Source organism: Mercenaria mercenaria, chromosome 3, assembly GCF_021730395.1.
Source record: "Mercenaria mercenaria strain notata chromosome 3, MADL_Memer_1, whole genome shotgun sequence".
NCBI classification, from domain to species: Eukaryota; Metazoa; Mollusca; class Bivalvia; order Venerida; family Veneridae; genus Mercenaria; species Mercenaria mercenaria.
Window position 1 is genome coordinate 539,280 of NC_069363.1, and position 17,881 is coordinate 557,160.

At 35.2% G+C, this 17,881-nt stretch overlaps 1 long non-coding RNA gene across 1 annotated transcript; it reads left to right on the top strand.

Annotated features, from left to right (window-relative positions):
* The first annotated feature begins 1,190 nt into the window (after positions 1-1,190).
* Positions 1,191-4,490, top strand: LOC128555456 (uncharacterized). The gene is made up of 3 exons (XR_008370059.1): positions 1,191-1,629; positions 3,109-3,250; positions 4,182-4,490. It is a non-coding gene; the product is annotated as an uncharacterized LOC128555456 (long non-coding RNA).
* Positions 4,491-17,881: the final 13,391 nt, after the last annotated feature.

A 17,881-nucleotide genomic window follows, 5' to 3' on the forward strand; every position in this document is an offset into this window, starting at 1 on the left:
GCAGAATTACTTCGAAACAAAAGTCAACGGATATGAAAATATTTTTTGCTTAATATTTATAATTAGTAACAGCTGAAAGTGAACATTGAACAAAAAGGTATAAAATACATATTTTATAGCTCTTTGAATTATATTAAACTGAATGACTTCGGTTAATTATGTGCTTTCTTTATTACCAAATGCTATGTTATCTACATATGTTGGTTTAAAGGTCCGACCTACCCGGAGTGCGTCTCCGTGGCCGAGTGGTTTAGATCGATCACTTCAAACCAGTTGCCCATCACCGATGCGGGTGAACTCAAGCCTCACTCAGAGTGTTGAATTCTCCATGTGAGGAAGACATTAAGCAGGTGCTCGCTCGTGATGAAATAATGCACGTTAGGCACCTGGGGTATTCCTCCACCAAGAAAACTGGAAAGTCGAACGGAAGGCGTTTGTTCGAATCTTTGGACGCAGACGCATTATATCGATTATTTTGCGTCTGTAAACATATTAGAATTGATTTCATAAGTAAAGTATCAATACATGTCTTATATACTTTTTCAGTACAAAATATAAATGAATTAGTTCCTCTTTTTTTCTAGATGTATCAAGTTGCATTGTATGCACAAGCGTTGGAAATGTGCAGAAAAAGAGTTAATTTATGCTTGCATTTGATTTTTACAATGGCGATGATCCACGGATGTATTTATCACTACAAATAAATAGGGGTGAATTGATTAATCTTTTTCTTTACTCAGTCGGCTATTTAGATTAAATGTTAAAATAAATCGGGAACGCGATGAAATGATGGATTCATTCATGTTTTATTTTATACCAGTTTTGATCCGTGAATGCTTTTTTTCAGTTCATGTCATATGAGTATTAAACATTTCTTTCTTTCAATATTGGCATTCATTCTGCATACACGAACAAGTTTGAAAACATGCAAAACGTTTGACCTTTGAAATTGCCGGAGAATATCATTTTCACTACATATATTGATTGCATCCCGTAATTTTGAAATATATAAATTACTCAAATCCCGTATTTCCGGCATATACGGTGTCACCCCGGTATAGAAGTACTTCCGGGTCGTTGTATCCTAGAAAGTAGTTCTTTGAAATTTTGAAGTTCCCAATTTAACGCTATCCCTACTTTGACATGTTATATTCCAAATGTATTATTGATACTGTGTACATTTTTTGTCATTTCTGATGTCTTTAACAGTTGTTTTATGTGTGTTTTTCAGGATTACATTTCTGTGCGGAAGGATTAAAAAACTACACCAGACTGGTGGCCATGACAGATGTCAGTGGGAAATTTAAACATGGACTAGATACTTTGATGTGTAGCAAAAAAGTTCATCGTTGATGGTGGTGTTTTTCTGTGATATATTGACTGGGATAGTATTACTCTTCAGAAATACAGAGCTGTCAATTCTGCAATTTTGTTGTGAAATTCACAATCCATGTCCAAATGTGCTTGTTTTACTATACAGCAAAGAAGGAGAAATTATACCGGGCCGACACCTATATGGCAAATTCAGAAAGTGGAATATCTCAGCAACCATAGGGTTTACAGTCATGAAACTTCACACACTAGTAGCTGATAACAATACAAATCAGTGGCTAAAAGGATATTTCCAAGGTTTGTGAAATTTTAATTTTATTCAAATTTTAAAAATTCAGTAGTTGAATTTTCTTTGAAATTTGAGTAATAGTTGTCTCCTCTTGATTTGTCAGTCTTCTACTATAGTGCAAAGACACTGAACAAGCAGGAAGCTTTAAAAAGGCTATATAAAAAGAAGACACATAGTTTTTCACTTTAATTTTAAGAAAAAAATACAAATTTAAATTTCTTAAATTTTTTAAAAAAAATTTCTATTTCGCATAGCGTCTCTTTTCCGAAGAATTTATAAGTATATATATGTGAACATGTTACATAGTGCCACAGTAGACCGTGGATGAACAGTGTCGTATGTGTGGAAGCTGTACATTTTGGACCGGATGGGTTTATAAATGAGGCTATAGTCGGTTTCGTAACAGGAGTCGGAGAGACTGATTGCTTGTCGGGCCTGGATCTCGAACCGGTCACGGTGTTATTACACTGATGTTAAAGCCAGTCAGCAGGCGTCTGATATATGATATAAAGAAATTGCGTGAATGTTCGTTCCCTTGCGTATGAGACGCATAACTAATATTACACGAAATAATTATTTTTCTCATTTCAGTCAAATCCGATGTGCTACCCACATTTTGGCATTGAAGGACATTGCTTACCGGTGTGCCGAGTGCATTTGTCGGCATTATTAATGTATAACAAGTTTTCTTTACACTGACAGGACATTGGTTGTATTACACAGGGAATTACATGGAGGTTGCTTCAGTGTGATAAAATAGTTGTTGTTGTTGTTGTTGTTTGTGTATAATTTTATTTATTCATTTGTTTTTTCAGTTTAGAACATATTCCGAGCTTTCAGCTTCAGCCCGCATCAGGCCGTCGTCAGATACATTCTGCCTTGAATGGGATGCTTCTATTCTGATTTGCTTTTCAGGTTTACAACGCATGTCTGTGTTACTAAGAAAATATTTAACGGGGCTGATTTCCTGGGTCGGCCTCGTGCAGTTTCCTTAATATGTATTTGTCCTGGTACCGACTGGAAACACAACTTGACGGTATTTGTATTTCAGTTTTGCTCGATTCATTCTACTTCATTCTTTAGATAGGACTTTTCCTGTTGAGACTTTTATTCATGTTTTTCTGTATGTTGTTTTTTCATAGCATTTATGTGTTTCAATTCTTTTAAATGTGCATTTCAGATACTTTGTTGTCTGTGCTGAAAGAGGCTGTCTGGTAATAGTTATTTTAATATTCTTTTCACTGTTTCAGCTAACATATATGTAGAAAATTATTCAGTTGCAGTGTTTTAATGACAGACTTCCTGTAAAGTTCCTGAACCAGTTGATATCAGAATGATAAAGAAATGATAGATGGTACCAATCTGTGAATATTATGTCACTTTTTTATATAGGTGTTCCTGATCACACTTAGAACTATACACACACACTCAGCTGTTTCTCAAGAAAGGCCGACACCGGTTCACAATCTTTCTTTTGTCATTTGCAGGCGATGAATTCCATATGTCAGAAGGAAATTTAGAAACTTACAACCAGTCAGCAGCTACCCATAAACCAGACCAACCTATTAAGTCGAGCGGGCAGAAGCTGTGATTCCCAGTGTAACACCGCAGAATGACAGCTAGTTTTCGGTAAGCGATTTACATGTTCCACCGGTGCATTGCCCTCAGGTCCTAATGTCTTTAGTCAGAACTGTAGCCTAAAATGTCAGTAACTGCTTGACAGTTTCAGGGGTACCCTGAGCTGTGTCTGGCTCCAGTTGGAGTTCTTGACCTTCCGCACTTGCCTGCTTCCAAGATGGCGCGGATCGGCTTTGCATTTGGCGTTTCAGGCATTGTTCAGCTTAGCCGAAGAAATAATTCATTTTAAGATAGGCTGTGATGTATTGATCTGTTTTACTTCCAGTAATTGTTATAAATATAATCACATATTGGTCTTTGCTTGTGGGTTTTGGTCTTTCAATCATTAAAAGTTTCATTTTTCTGCAATTGTAGTGGGTAAATTATCATTTTTTACTAAAAATTGCATATTTTTTAAAGTAAATACTCATTTTGATACATCATTTTTCAAAAAAATAAGCTTAAAGTTACATAAAACATACTATAAGCATTAACTAGTGATATCACAGTTGATTTCATGAAAATCTGACTGAAATTTTCAGAAGGAAGGCAAATTTTTAATGTGCCTTTTTTTCTTCAAAATTCCGGTTTCCGAGCCAATTTCTCCGCAAAGTAGGTCTAAAGTTTGAAATGTTCCTGCGGTACAGAATTTTCTTTGCGATGAGAATGTCTTGTGTAACTTTTCTCGCAAAACCTAAGTTACAAGATTTTATGGGAAAAAATTGGCTAAATTAAAAATTTGATAAGATTTAGGTGTCACCCCCGGTATAGAAGTACTTCCGGGTCGTTGTATCCTAGAAAGTAGTTCTTTTGAAATTTTGAAGTTCCCAATTTAAAGCTATCCCTACTTTGACATGTTATATTCCAAATGTATTTATTGATACTGTGTACATTTTTTGTCATTTCTGATGTCTTTAACAGTTGTTTTATGTGTGTTTTTCAGGATTACATTTCTGTGCGGAAGGATTAAAAAACTACACCAGACTGGTGGCCATGACAGATGTCAGTGGGAAATTTAAACATGGACTAGATACTTTGATGTGTAGCAAAAAAGTTCATCGTTGATGGTGGTGTTTTTCTGTGATATATTGACTGGGATAGTATTACTCTTCAGAAATACAGAGCTGTCAATGCTGCAATTTTGTTGTGAAATTCACAATCCATGTCCAAATGTGCTTGTTTTACTATACAGCAAAGAAGGAGAAATTATACCGGGCCGACACCATACGGGAAATATACGGAGTTGTATACCAAGCATATATGGACATATACGTCCCGTATTTTAGAAATATACAAATTATTTAAATCCCGTATTTCCGGCATATACGGGAAATATACGGAGTTGTATACGAAGAATACACGGGAAATTTAATCCCTGTATTTTCGAAATATACAAACTAAACATATCCCGTATATCCAGAATATACGGGAAATATACGGAGTTGTATACAAAGAATATACGGGAAATATACGGAGTTGTATACGAAGAATACACGGGAAATTTAATCCCTGTATTTTCGAAATATACAAACAATACATATCCCGTATATCCAGAATGTACGGGAAATAAACGGAGTTGTATACAAAGAATATACGGGAAATGTAAATCCCGTATTTTCAAAATATACAAATTATTTAAATCCCGTATTTCCGGCATATACGGGAATAACACGGAGTTGTATACCAAGCATATACGGGACATATACGTCCCGTATTTTCGAAATATACAAATTATTTAAATCCGTATTTCCGACATATACGGGAAATATACGGAGTTGTATACGAAGAATATACGGGGAATTTAATCCCTGTATTTTCGAAATATACAAACTATACATATCCAGTATATCCAGAATATACGGGAAATATACGGAGTTGTATACAAAGATTATACGGGAAATGTAAATCCCGTATTTTCAAAATATACAAATTATTTAAATCCCGTATTTCTGGCATATACGGGAATAATACGGAGTTGTATACCAAGCATAGACGGGACATATACGTCCCGTATTTTCGACATATACAAATTATCTAAATCCTGTATTTCCGGCATATACGGGAAATATACGGAGCTGTATACGAAGAATATACGGGAAATTTAATCCCTGTATTTTCGAAATATACAAACTATACATATCCCGTATATCCAGAATATACGGGAAATATATGGGGTTATATATGAAACATATACAGAAAATATACGTCCCGTATTTTCGTAATATACGGATTTATGTATTCCCGTACACCAGACATATACAGGAATATACGGTGTTGTATACGACCAGAATAACCCTTTTTAGAATTTGCCGTATTTCAATAATATACAGGGTATCGTATACTAAGAATTCCTATTTCATAGTATACGGAAATCCGTATTTTATTAGTATACGGACATTTAAATATACAAGCCCCGTACACACCCGTATTTTAGTTTTCCCGTATTTTTTCCCGTATACGGGTAATATACGGGATCCCGTACACTCCCGTATATTTACTCTTTTTTCGCAGTGTGTCCAAGTTCACCCTTGTAAGTTTTGGACCCTCGACCAATAAACTTAATGTATCGTCCTTCTGCGTCTTCACCAATTTCAAACTGGTTATACTGCAGATAACGGCGTTCATCTCGACCACGTAATCCAAATAATTTACAGGCATAAAAGATGACAGTTAGTTGCAAAGTTTTGCATTTTTCATACCGAACACACCTTTTATCCACAACATGTTTTCATCTCCGTTAGACAGAGGATCAGCCTGTTTTACGTTAGTACCAAGTCCCTGTTCCAAAAGATGCTGCATTTTGCTATCAAGCACCGTATAAAATTCTGCGGGATCCTTTTTATCCAAAAAGTTCGTATCGTGCACACCGCACTCATGCAAATGTCTCAATATCCACACATGATTAGGTAAAGTGTTTTCGGTGGATAGATTTTTTATTTCCATCACAAAACGCATTAGCCAATACGACAGCACCGATTTTTCCATTGTATGAATTTCGGGTATATTATCAAAGTGTCTGTATTTTCGCCATGTATCAAATATGTTTACTGCCCATTTAGTGTTTTTTGCCGTATTTTTATTGCGTCTGGACGACTTGAGTTCTTGTATTTCCTCATTCGTTGCCGGTTTTCAAAACCGTTCATCATATTGTATATCTAAATTTGAAAAACTGTCACAATTATTATTTTCAGATTTAGACATCTGTTGTTTAATTTCACTTTTAGTCTGTACGTTCGTCTCCAAATCTGACTTCACAGGGTCTGTAAGGAAGTCCAACCCAAGATCAAAAGAAACGTCACTCTCGTTTAACAGATTATCTGGCTCCAGCGGAATTTGTGATAGAAATACGTTTCAACTACTATTTCCAGTAATTCGTAATAATTTCTTTCCGCATCGTCCGCAACCTGACTTAAAATTAAATCAAGACAATCAGACTCCATATTAAATTCACAAGAAACCAGGTCTTTTATATTAGATGTAACTGAACTTAACAAAGTACGTCTCTTGAAGGCACAAACTGAAATGACCGCTGCGCGACAGGTAAACAGGGACAATTTTGTCGACTGTAATTAGTATAGTTCAAGGAATGGTTATTTTTTCCGGGTTTTACAAATTGTGCAGCAGGAAAGTATGCTGTATTAATTACTTGCATAAACATTGGGTATACCTGCAAATATTGATTTTCATTGGCTATGATAAAAACAAATAGAGAATTAAAACACGCAGGTATATGACTTTTTCTCGAGGGCTATGCCACCCCGAATAAATCAGATACCCTTGTGTTTCCGTTCTCTATCTATTACTTGTTTGAAGGCACATACATCCAGATACAATGACCTAAAAGAAAGAGAAATTTTCTCAGACATCTGAAATTATTGCCTTTTTCTTACCCTTTTGTTATGCTGGACACGACTAGTTCTGCCTTTGTAGATAGTGTAGATCATGATCAGCCTGCACATTCCTGTATTCTGATCATAATTTGCACTTTTTCAATTCAATCAGTACCATTTGACAATTAATGGTATACAGTCTAACTCTAAATTGAAAGATGGACAAGTTCATTATAGAAATATAGCAGGGTAATGGTTAAGACTTCATGGCTTTTGACACAAGTTGAAACTTAGGGTGGAAAAGCAGATGTCAACGGTTTTTGGGATGACACTTTGTAGCAGTGATAGAGTAGTTTATGTATAAACTTGAGAAGTTATATATATTTTTCAAATCTAAACATAAACACCCAAAGCAGAGAAAATAAGATACCTCTGATTTTTGTAGGTAAATCGTTGGTAAACTGTTATTCAATTCAATCAAAATAACAATTTCACCATACATTAAAAATTTATGCATTGTCAATACATTTACCATTACCATAAATTTCTATAACAAACATGTCGATCTTTCAATTCTGGACAGTATCATTAACTGTGAAAGTGGGGTTCTGTCGGTTACCTAAAATATACGGCCTGAAAGGATAGCAGTGCAGATCTTCATCAAGACTGCATAAATTTGCATGCTGATCATAATCTACACCAGTCGCAAAGGAAGAACCTTTCGTGTACAGCATGATAAGGGTTAATATACAGAGTTCATCTAGAAAGGCAACACTAGGTTTACAGTCAATATTTTTTAACCCACGAAGCCTTGCATAGGTAAATGCAAATGGTGGTTTTACATGTTATTAACTCTGTGCTTGTTGAAAAACCAAGAGTATAAAAGTTGCATTTCTAGATGTACTGAGCATATTCATAGTCACGAATTAGTGCTCTACTTTTTCGGATGTTTACAAATCGTTTTTGTATCATAGCTCGGTGTTTTTTCTTAACAAATTGGGTGCAGGTAAATCGTATACACTGAATGAAGGGAGCGGTAACTAAAAGTGTGCAGGTATTAAATACCCACACGCTAGTTACGGCACTGTTTGATAGGAAAGTATGCCAGCGTGTCTGGACCAGCAGACAGCGAAGTGTATTTTATTGATTTTCTGCTCTCGCGTTGGTTTAATTTACCTGGGCTTTACACATTTGTAAAGCAAGGATATTAAGTACTCACTGAACTGCTGTGTATGGCAATGTGGAACGCCTACTGAACTACCATATATGGATGGCTATGAAACAAAACAGAACATTAAAACTCTCGGGTAAACGATTTATACTCGGGGTCTACGTCCCCTCGTACAAATCGCTTATCCTCGAGTTTCAATGCTCTTTCTATTACTTAACGTAAACATCTTAATTTTTACATCGTCACAAAGATACATGTTTGCAGTGCACCGCATGTTTGTGATACTTCAAAAATTACTTTAAAAAATCCCACCAATCCTTTGCAGAAATAAAATTTAAAAAATGTCAAGATAATCCCTATCCTCTACTAATATTTTCAGCCATATGAAAACCTGATATAATGTTTTTGAAATATATTATCTCGAAGCATATATGCCTATTAAATGAAAAAAAAATCTGAAAAAAAACCAACTTTTTCAACAGTAAAGGCTGAAATATCAAAGCTCTAAATTCTTACAAAATATACTTTGTTGCACTCAGTGAACTTTATTCAACCGGCGAAAAAGTTTTAAGAGAAAGGATTTCATTATTTTCCCATAAATTGGTAAACATTTAGGTAGGTAACAGACGTCTTGAAACCATTCAACTGGTATTTTTCACAAAAATACGTTCCAAACCAGTACTGTAAAATTTATTTAAAACATAAAATTCTTTACAAAATAACTTCAATGCACAGCTAAAGCCTTTTTCTTAATGTTTAGATGCTAATTTTATTCAGCTACAAAGGTATTACATGTAGAAAATTGTTGCAATATGATTCCATCACACGGTGATTCCGCCATATTTCACACGTTTCTCCATTCCTTTGTCCTGAACAGCAAAATATCACGTCAATGGATGTGAATTCAAAGCGCAGATATTCTACGTCCTATGGTTGTGCCTTAACCACCAAGACGCTGAACTTTTTAGTCGACCGAGACAGCTCAGTGATACAAACAACGGACATATGGAGCCAGAATCGAGTCAACGTCTTAGCAATTTAATGGGACATTATCTTACCTAAGTTAAGTGTTACTTTAAGTTTAAAGTTTAAAGTAAAACCTCAGTAAAACGTCACAGCAATTCTGAGAACTGAACATCTTTTAAAATTCAGATATTGAGCTCAGTGTTTTTTTTTTCTTTTCTTTTCCTTCTATTTAGTTTTTTTCATTCATTGTAAATATTCATATATTAAACATTCATAGTTTCTGTCCCCGTTTCGACCATCCAGTCCCTTTGGTGTCAGAAGTGGGATGTTCGACCAGACACAGTAGCTTTTTGAACACTATTGACACTGTTGACACTCATTGAACTGCAGCATTAGTGTGTAAAGATTCCTCTTGTTTCGTTCTATTGTTGTTACACATATGATAGTTTTATCTTTTTTTTTTCAGAGTGACGACATACTTCAGACGAGACAGTTTTTTATCCTCAGCTAACCAGCTTTAGTGGTATTCGACTGATAGGCAGTTGACATTTGGAATCGGGGATGAGTTCGTTTATTTTCTTTTTCTTTGGGTTTATTTATGTCACTCTATGAGGCCACCATATAACTGTGCTGAGACTGACCGCCCTTGACAATAAGAGTGATCCTACTCACCCTTATTTGTGCGTCGCCCTACTTCTCCCAGTGATCCTATTATGTATTAGTGTATTGTATACTTACTAGATAGAAGTATTTTGATTTGTATGTGATAGCAAGGTTGTTTACTTGCATACAATTTTAACCTACTCTTATGCTTTAGTGCTACACAGTTGTGTTATACATACACTTTGTCAGAGGATAAAGCGTTTTGGATTATTTTTGTTTTATATATTACACTTAAGTGTTAAAACTAGTTACAGTTGATCGTTACTTGGTTAGGCTAAGATATTGTTTCAGCATAATGTCACTGTACATTTTTTGTGGTTGCCTATAAAACCTTAATTGGCACATACACTGTTGCGCAAAATAGTGTATTCTTTATATAGTGAGGACATTTGTGTAGTTAATACGTTGAGTATAGTATTTAGTTTTGGCTTCAGTGGTAACAGTAGAGAGCTTTATTTTACACAAGTGTAGTCTAGTATTCCCTCACGATTTGTTAACTAGTGTCTCAGGTTGTTGTAGTAGCTGTTGTACTGTTGTGTTGTATAGTGTTAGAATAGTGTACTTATTTAAACATGACTAGTGTAGTAGAGTTAACGAAGGTAGGACAGGTATAAAAGGGAAGGGTTACATAGTCTTGCATTTGTTAAAAAAACAGGCTAGGGAACGTGATGAACGTCATAGTTGATTAAAAGCAGATAAATTAAGAGAAGAAGCAGAGAGAGATAGATAAGAAACTGAAACTGAAACTGAATAATTAGATTAAACGCCTATTTTTATACCATGATATATTTAATGGCGTTTTATACAATGATTATAATAACTATAGTAGTAGTTATTGTAACAATATTAATAATGACAAAAATAATACTAACAGCCTTATTGTAACAAACAGTCATGACCGCACCCTTTGAAGTAATTTTATCCCTATTGCCAATACCAGTGCTTAAAGCACCTGGTATCCCCAGACGAGCTGCATGTTGAGGTTTAAACCCTCCGGTTAATCATGTTAATTGTACCATCATATACTACTTAATAAAGACATACTACACACTACCCTACTCATACAGCCTTACCAACAAGTGCGTTTATTAAACAAACCTTGGAAATATATGTGTTGAAATGTAAAACCTTTTACAAAAATTTAAAAACTATCACCTGCTGTTTTCGCATGATAAACAGTTATCAAACAAGTTAGTACAATGCCGCTAAATCTCTGAATTACAGTGTCTAAATATTGTTTCAATGTGTCAAGAGGTTTACTTCTGCGTAGTTCTAACAGCAGTTCATTCCAAGGCTTTGGACCAGTAGTACAGAAACTTTTATCATTGAATGACTTGCACTTGTTGTATGGAGCAACATAACGACATTCAGAATTTTTAGACGGTATCAAACCTTGTCTACTACGAATATACTCTGTAAGCAATTCTGATAAATACAGAGGAGCTCTGCCAGTGTGACAGCTATATATGAAATAAAGTATCTTGAACTCAATTCTTCCTATCACCGGCAACCAATGTAAGTGATACAATGCTTGTTTAGAACAGTCAAACTTCCTCCTGTTATGGAAAAGTTTTGCGCACATGTTTTGAATACGTTGCATCTTACGCACCTCAAAGTTATCTACACCAGACAGTATGACATTGCAATAATCCAGATGTGAAATAAATAGAGATAAAACTAAAATCTCAATGGCTGCTTTTGTTAAGTATATTTGGATGTTCTTAATTCGTAGGTAATTCAACATGGCTGTACGACATTTGCGATTTACATGATCTTTGAAGTTCAAGGTTTCGTCAAGAAATGCACCGAGATATCTAATTATGCTTTCGCGTATGACATCATCACCAGCAATATTAATGGAATTGGTAAAACATTTAGTTTTGGAAGTATTCATTTTCAGTTTGTTTCCATTCATCCAGTGATTGATTATAACTGCGCACCTTCCTATCCGATCGTTTGTGGTTCTACGGAAACAGATGTAGGACGAAATATTTTATTTGCGATATGATCATCAGCAAAACCGTAGACTGATATGGATATTTGAGTGACATCAAAAAGAGTTCTAGCATAGGTGAGATGCAGCCAGGACCAAGGCAACTACTCTGGGTCACACTGCATTGAAGATGGCGGTCTGATAATTATTATACATTCTTGATATTAATCTTACACTAGCAGATAGGGCAAAATTAGAAGCAGAGAAGGAACAAACAGAGTTAGAAGCTAGGTTGCAGAAGGAAATGATGGAATTTGAACTTAAGTTAGAACTTAAAAATGGAAAAGCGGAAGTAAGGGAGTTAGAAAAAAACAGAAAGAAGAAGCAGAATGTTAGAAGTTAGAGACAAAATATAAGTTCAAGTGAGGCTTAGAGAAAATGAGTAAGAAAAAAGTAAAGGTAAAGATATCCCCCTTTGATAAGAAAACTGATTACATATGAATGTGTACGAAACGTACGCTGTTGCGCAGGACCGGGACGAAGCGATATGGTCTTTTAACTTACCGTTCCTTCTGAAAGGTACGGCGAGAGATGTCTTTGATAGGCTTCCGTTAGAAAATCGGAATGACTATGATAAGCTAAGAGTCGCTTTGTTACGTCAGTGTGAACTCAAGGACGATGGCTATAAGAAAAAGTCCAGAAGGGAATGACCCCGTGAAAGTCAGACATTTGTGATGCTTTTAGCTAGATTTAGCAGATACTTCTTCGGTTGGCTTAGGTTGAGTAAGGTGAAAAAACTTACGAAGGGTTTTTAGATTTATGCTTAGGGATCAATTCTTAGATGTATGTAACAGAGAACTCTATCAGAATTTGAGTAGTAAGAGGTTGGTTATAGCTAGGGATGTAGCGGAAGATGCAGATTTGTTAGCGAACACCCGTTGAGGTCCCAAGTATATCGTGAATCGAACCAGTAAGAACAATAAAGTAATAAACCATATGAAATGCCTCTTAAGCATTTTCCCAGTAATCGAAAGGAAGGCTCTGCTAATAGAGGTAGTACTAATGGTGTGAATAGAGGTAGAGGTTATCCACCCTTTGCGTACTGAAATGTTCTAATTATTGTCGTATAGGGCACAGTTTGTATTACTGTATTGATTGATTGATTTTTGTCAGTATATAAAACACATGGAATGGTACAACACAAATTAAAACAAATTTCAATTATCACATAATGACTAGGAATTAAAACATATTGAAAGACAATTAAGAATCATTACTAACTTAAAATACCAATAACTGCAGTAATTAATGTACCCAGGATGACACAAAAAAGGGGGAATGTGAAACCCCTTATTTCCATTGCGGTCCTGGATTGATGACGACATGTCCTAGAAAGGCACAACAACTTTGAAATAAATGGTGGTAACTTGAGCAAGTTTTCAGCAGTTTTTAAAAAAGTATCACAGTAAAACAATCACAGTATAATTAGAAAAGACAGATGTAACTACAAGCTATGTAGAAGATGGTTTTTTTACTGAAACCTTGAACTGCTGCATGTTTGTACAATTTTTAACATTATGTGGCATATTATTCCACAAAGAACAACCATTATAGCTGAAAGACTTTTTACCAAATCCTTTGACTTTAGGAATGCTGATGCATGACCCTTTACTAAACCTGATATTGTGACTATGTACAGAATTGGCTTGAGTAAAATACTCATTCATGTTAGAAGGGGCAGAACCTGATTGTATTTTAAAAACGTGATTTAGAGTTATTTGTTCCACTCTTCTTGTGACAGGTAACCAGACCAACTGTAAGAAGTGTTCTGCATCAATATGACTTCTTTGATCAAGTGTAATGACAAATCTAATGATCTTGTTTTGAGTAACCTAGAGCCTATTTTTCAGACTATGAGAAATGCCATAGTACCATACAGCAGGCATAGTCAAAGTGACATTTGATCAAGGACATGACTAACATTTTCTTAGTGTACAAGGATAAAAACTTTTTCTTTCTATACAGAAACCTACGTCTTCCATTTGCTTTTTTAATGATTGATGTGACCATGGTCTCATAACTCAAACATTGATTCAATATAGCACCCAGATATCTAACAGAGTTGGTGTGCTTAATCACCGTACCATTACATATTTTATGAAGATTAGCACTCCTTTTTAACCTGGACTTTGAGCCAAATAAAATTGATTCTGTTTTTCCTAGGTGCAATGACAATTATTTGTCAACTAACCAGTTACTAACTCGTTTAAGAGCCTGGGTAAACAAACGCTCAATCTCTATTTTACATTTACCAGACACTAAAATGGCAGAGCCGTCTGCATACAATAAACGTTTGTTATTTACAACACCTGCCATGTCATTTACATAAATTAAAAACAGCAGAGGCCAAAGTATGGAGCCTTGAGGCACACCACATGTGATATCTGCAGATGACGAAAGAATGACAGATATGTCTATACATTGTTGTCGACCAGATAGATATGATTGAAACCATCTGATAACATCCGGGCTAAAACCTAACATTCTGAGTTTATCAAAAAGGATAGCATGGTCAACTGTATCAAACGCTTTTTTGCAAATCAAGCAGAATCATGCCAACATAATTACCTTTATCTAAATTAAACCTTATATAGTCAGACAGATGTATTAAACATGTATCGGTTGAAAAAGAACTTCTAAAACTTTATTGAAACACGTATAGTAAATTCTGTTTACTCAAATAATTTTCAAGTTGGTTATATACACTTCTTTCAAATATTTTAGAAATAATACATAAAATTGATACAGGTCTGTAGTTCCTACTTCAGTTTTAATACTCTTTTTATATAACGGAACAACACGTGCAGCTTTCAAATCATCAGGCACAGCTCCTTGTATTATAAACAAATTAATAACATGTGTAAGTGGACAAGTAATAATAGAGGCTCCATCTTTGACAAAACGTGATAAAATACCATCAAGACCTGTGGCCTTACTAACACTACGTTTGTTCAAGTATTTCAATCCTATGTTTTTCTGTAACAATGGAACAAGAACCAACTTTTGTGGGTAACACCTTTTTTGAAATAGAAATTAACAACAAAAGCTTTACCAAACTGTCCCAATGATTTTGGCAATTTAATGACAAGATTTGATGCAACAGTTGTAAGAAACGTATTGAAATGGTTTGCAACATTAAGCTTATCAAAAACAATGTCACCACCAATATTCAACCCAATATTTCCAGAGTAACTTTTACCTTTTTAAATGGCATACCTATTTCCTTGAGTATCTTCCACAATGACTTAGAATCATTTTCATTATCAACAATAGAGTTTTTAAGAAAGTCTCTTTTAGCACAGTATATAAGATGCTGAGTTTTATTTCTTAAAGATTTAAAACTTTCATCATTTTCAGCGGTTTTGACTTTCTTATAAGCATTAAAAGCTTTATCTCTGCTCTTGATATGCTGTAAGATTTCATTAGTAACCCATGGCTCAGTTCTTTGCTTAATTTTTACTTCTTTCAATGGAGCAATGTTATTAATCACTGACAAAAATATGGAATTAAAACTGGACCATGCATCTATAACATTATCACATAGAGGCACAGGTTACCAATCAGTGTTAATTAAATTCATCTGAAAATCCTCTTTGTTATAGCTTTTTAGGGATCTCACTTTGACAGTATAGTTTGTTTATAAAATCTTTAGTGATTTTTCTTGTACTGTATATAAGTGAATGGTCACTTATACCAATATGAAGAACACCAGATTGAGAGATTTTCTCTTTATCTGTAACCAGAATTAGATCAATAATAAATGAAGACTGATTATCTATTCTGGTAGAACCTTTTATAACCTGTGTAAAACTGAACATGTTAATAAAAGACTGTAGAGTTTTTAATAAAACACATTTTGAACCCTTTGAAACATCAGTGTTAAAATCACCTAAAATTATACATTCTTTCTCGTTAAAACAAGAATTTGATGAGCACAAATTTTCTAAAATATCATAAAAGTTAGACTGTTTTGGGGGTCTGTAGAGACAACCACATATAAAAGGTTTAGTTTTACGCAAAAGTATCTCAATCCAAAGAGCATTAAGTTCATCATGACAAAAATCATCCAGTGAGTTAAATGCCAAATCACTTCTGATGTACACACATATACCACATCCGTGTCTGTTTCTATCTTTCTTTTGAGAATATAATTACCAATACGTATTTCTGAGTCAAATAGTTTCATCAAGCCATGATTCTGTTACACATATGCAGGCTGCTCGACAGTTTCTGGCTAAAATACGTAATTCGCCGATTTTTGGGAGGAAGCTTCTGATGTTTATATGAATAAAATGAAGTCCCCGCTTTTCAAAACAACGGAAATTATTTGTAGATTCTTCTGAGTCACTACCCATTGGACCAGGGCACGGATGTATATCATCACACAACAACAAATAAACAGCAACACTATTGCTACTTTTTGAATTATAAACATATGTATTTTTCTGTTTCTTCTGAACATGTTGATAGCTTGTAACAAAATTATCATAGACTGTAAGCTGGCTGTCTGTAATCACATTCCTGGTCCCTTCATCACAGTAAGACAAACTTGTCAAATTACAATGGTAGCAGTTGAAAGTCAGAGGTTGAGGAAGAGCAGGAGCAGGAGAGTAATAAAGCAGAAAGTAGAGAAAGTAAAGAAAATAGAAACATAGGTAGAGGCCGTGACCGAAATAGTAGTAGAGGTACAGGAAGAAATAGAGATAAGAGTCAGTCTAATAGGTCGAAGAGTGGAAGAAGTATAATAGAACTCAGTGATGTTGAGGAGTTAGGTATGCTTAGTGTTAGTCCATGTCCTACAAAAACCGGTACTTGTAATGGTAGGTATATAATCGCTATTAGGGATACAGGTTATACGTGTGTGATAGTTAAACGGGACAGAAACAAACCAGTTATTAGAAACAAAATCCGTAGATTTAAGTACATAGATGGAAGTGAACACAGGCTAGATGTAACTCGAGTAAATTTTGACTGTCTATATTTTAAGGGTACATATTAGGCTTTGGTGGTAGATAATCTTACCAGTGATGTTATCATTAGTAATTTAAAGGGAGCTGTAGAACTTCAGTTTAGTAGCTTAGCATGAGCAGTAGGAACTAGGGCGAAGGCCACAGTAAAGAAGCAAGTTAAGCTTAAAGTTCCGTCTAAGATTCTAGATATCTCAAGAGAGGCATTTTCGTAAAAGCAACAGAAAGATAGCACTGTTGTACAGAGTGTATACCGCCGAGAATGCTCAAAAAGTAGACAGTTGATAGTACCTAAATGTCTTAATGGTGCTGAAAGTTACGCATTATACGTTTCTGTCAGGTCATTTAGAAGTGAGAAAGACTAGTGATAGTGTTAGGCGAATTTTACTTGCCAGGAGTAACAGCAGAGTTTAGGAAATATTGCCAGTCACGTAGTATATGTCAACGTATCATAGCTAAGGGAAGAAGAAGCAAAGTTCCTTTAGGAAAGATGCCTTCGACTGATACTCAGTTTGAGAGAGTTGCTGTCGATATTGGTGGACCGATCGAACCTATGACTGATAGAAGAAACAGATATATTTTGACTATGGTAGATTTTGCTACTAGATATTCGGAAGCAATAGCACTACCTAGTATTGAAACTGAGAGAGTAGCAGAGGCATTAGTAGATTAGGATTTTTTTTCGGGTTTAACGCCGATTTTCAACAGTATTTCAGTCATGTAACGGCGGGCAGTTAACCTAACATGTGTTCCTGGATTCTGTACCAGTACAAACTTGTTCTCCGCAAGTTACTACCAACTTCCCTACATGAATCATAGGTGGAGGACTAATGATGTCAGACACAATGTCGTTTATCAAATAATAACGGAGAACATGCGCCCCGCCCGAGGATCGAACTCATGACCCAACGATCCGTAGACTAACGCTCTACGTGAATCGCAGTTTACGTCAGACCATATTGCAGAAGTTAGTAGATTATTGTCATTAAGGCAGTAAACTACAATGCCGTATCACCCTATATGTAATGGTTTAGTAGAGAAATTTAACGGTAG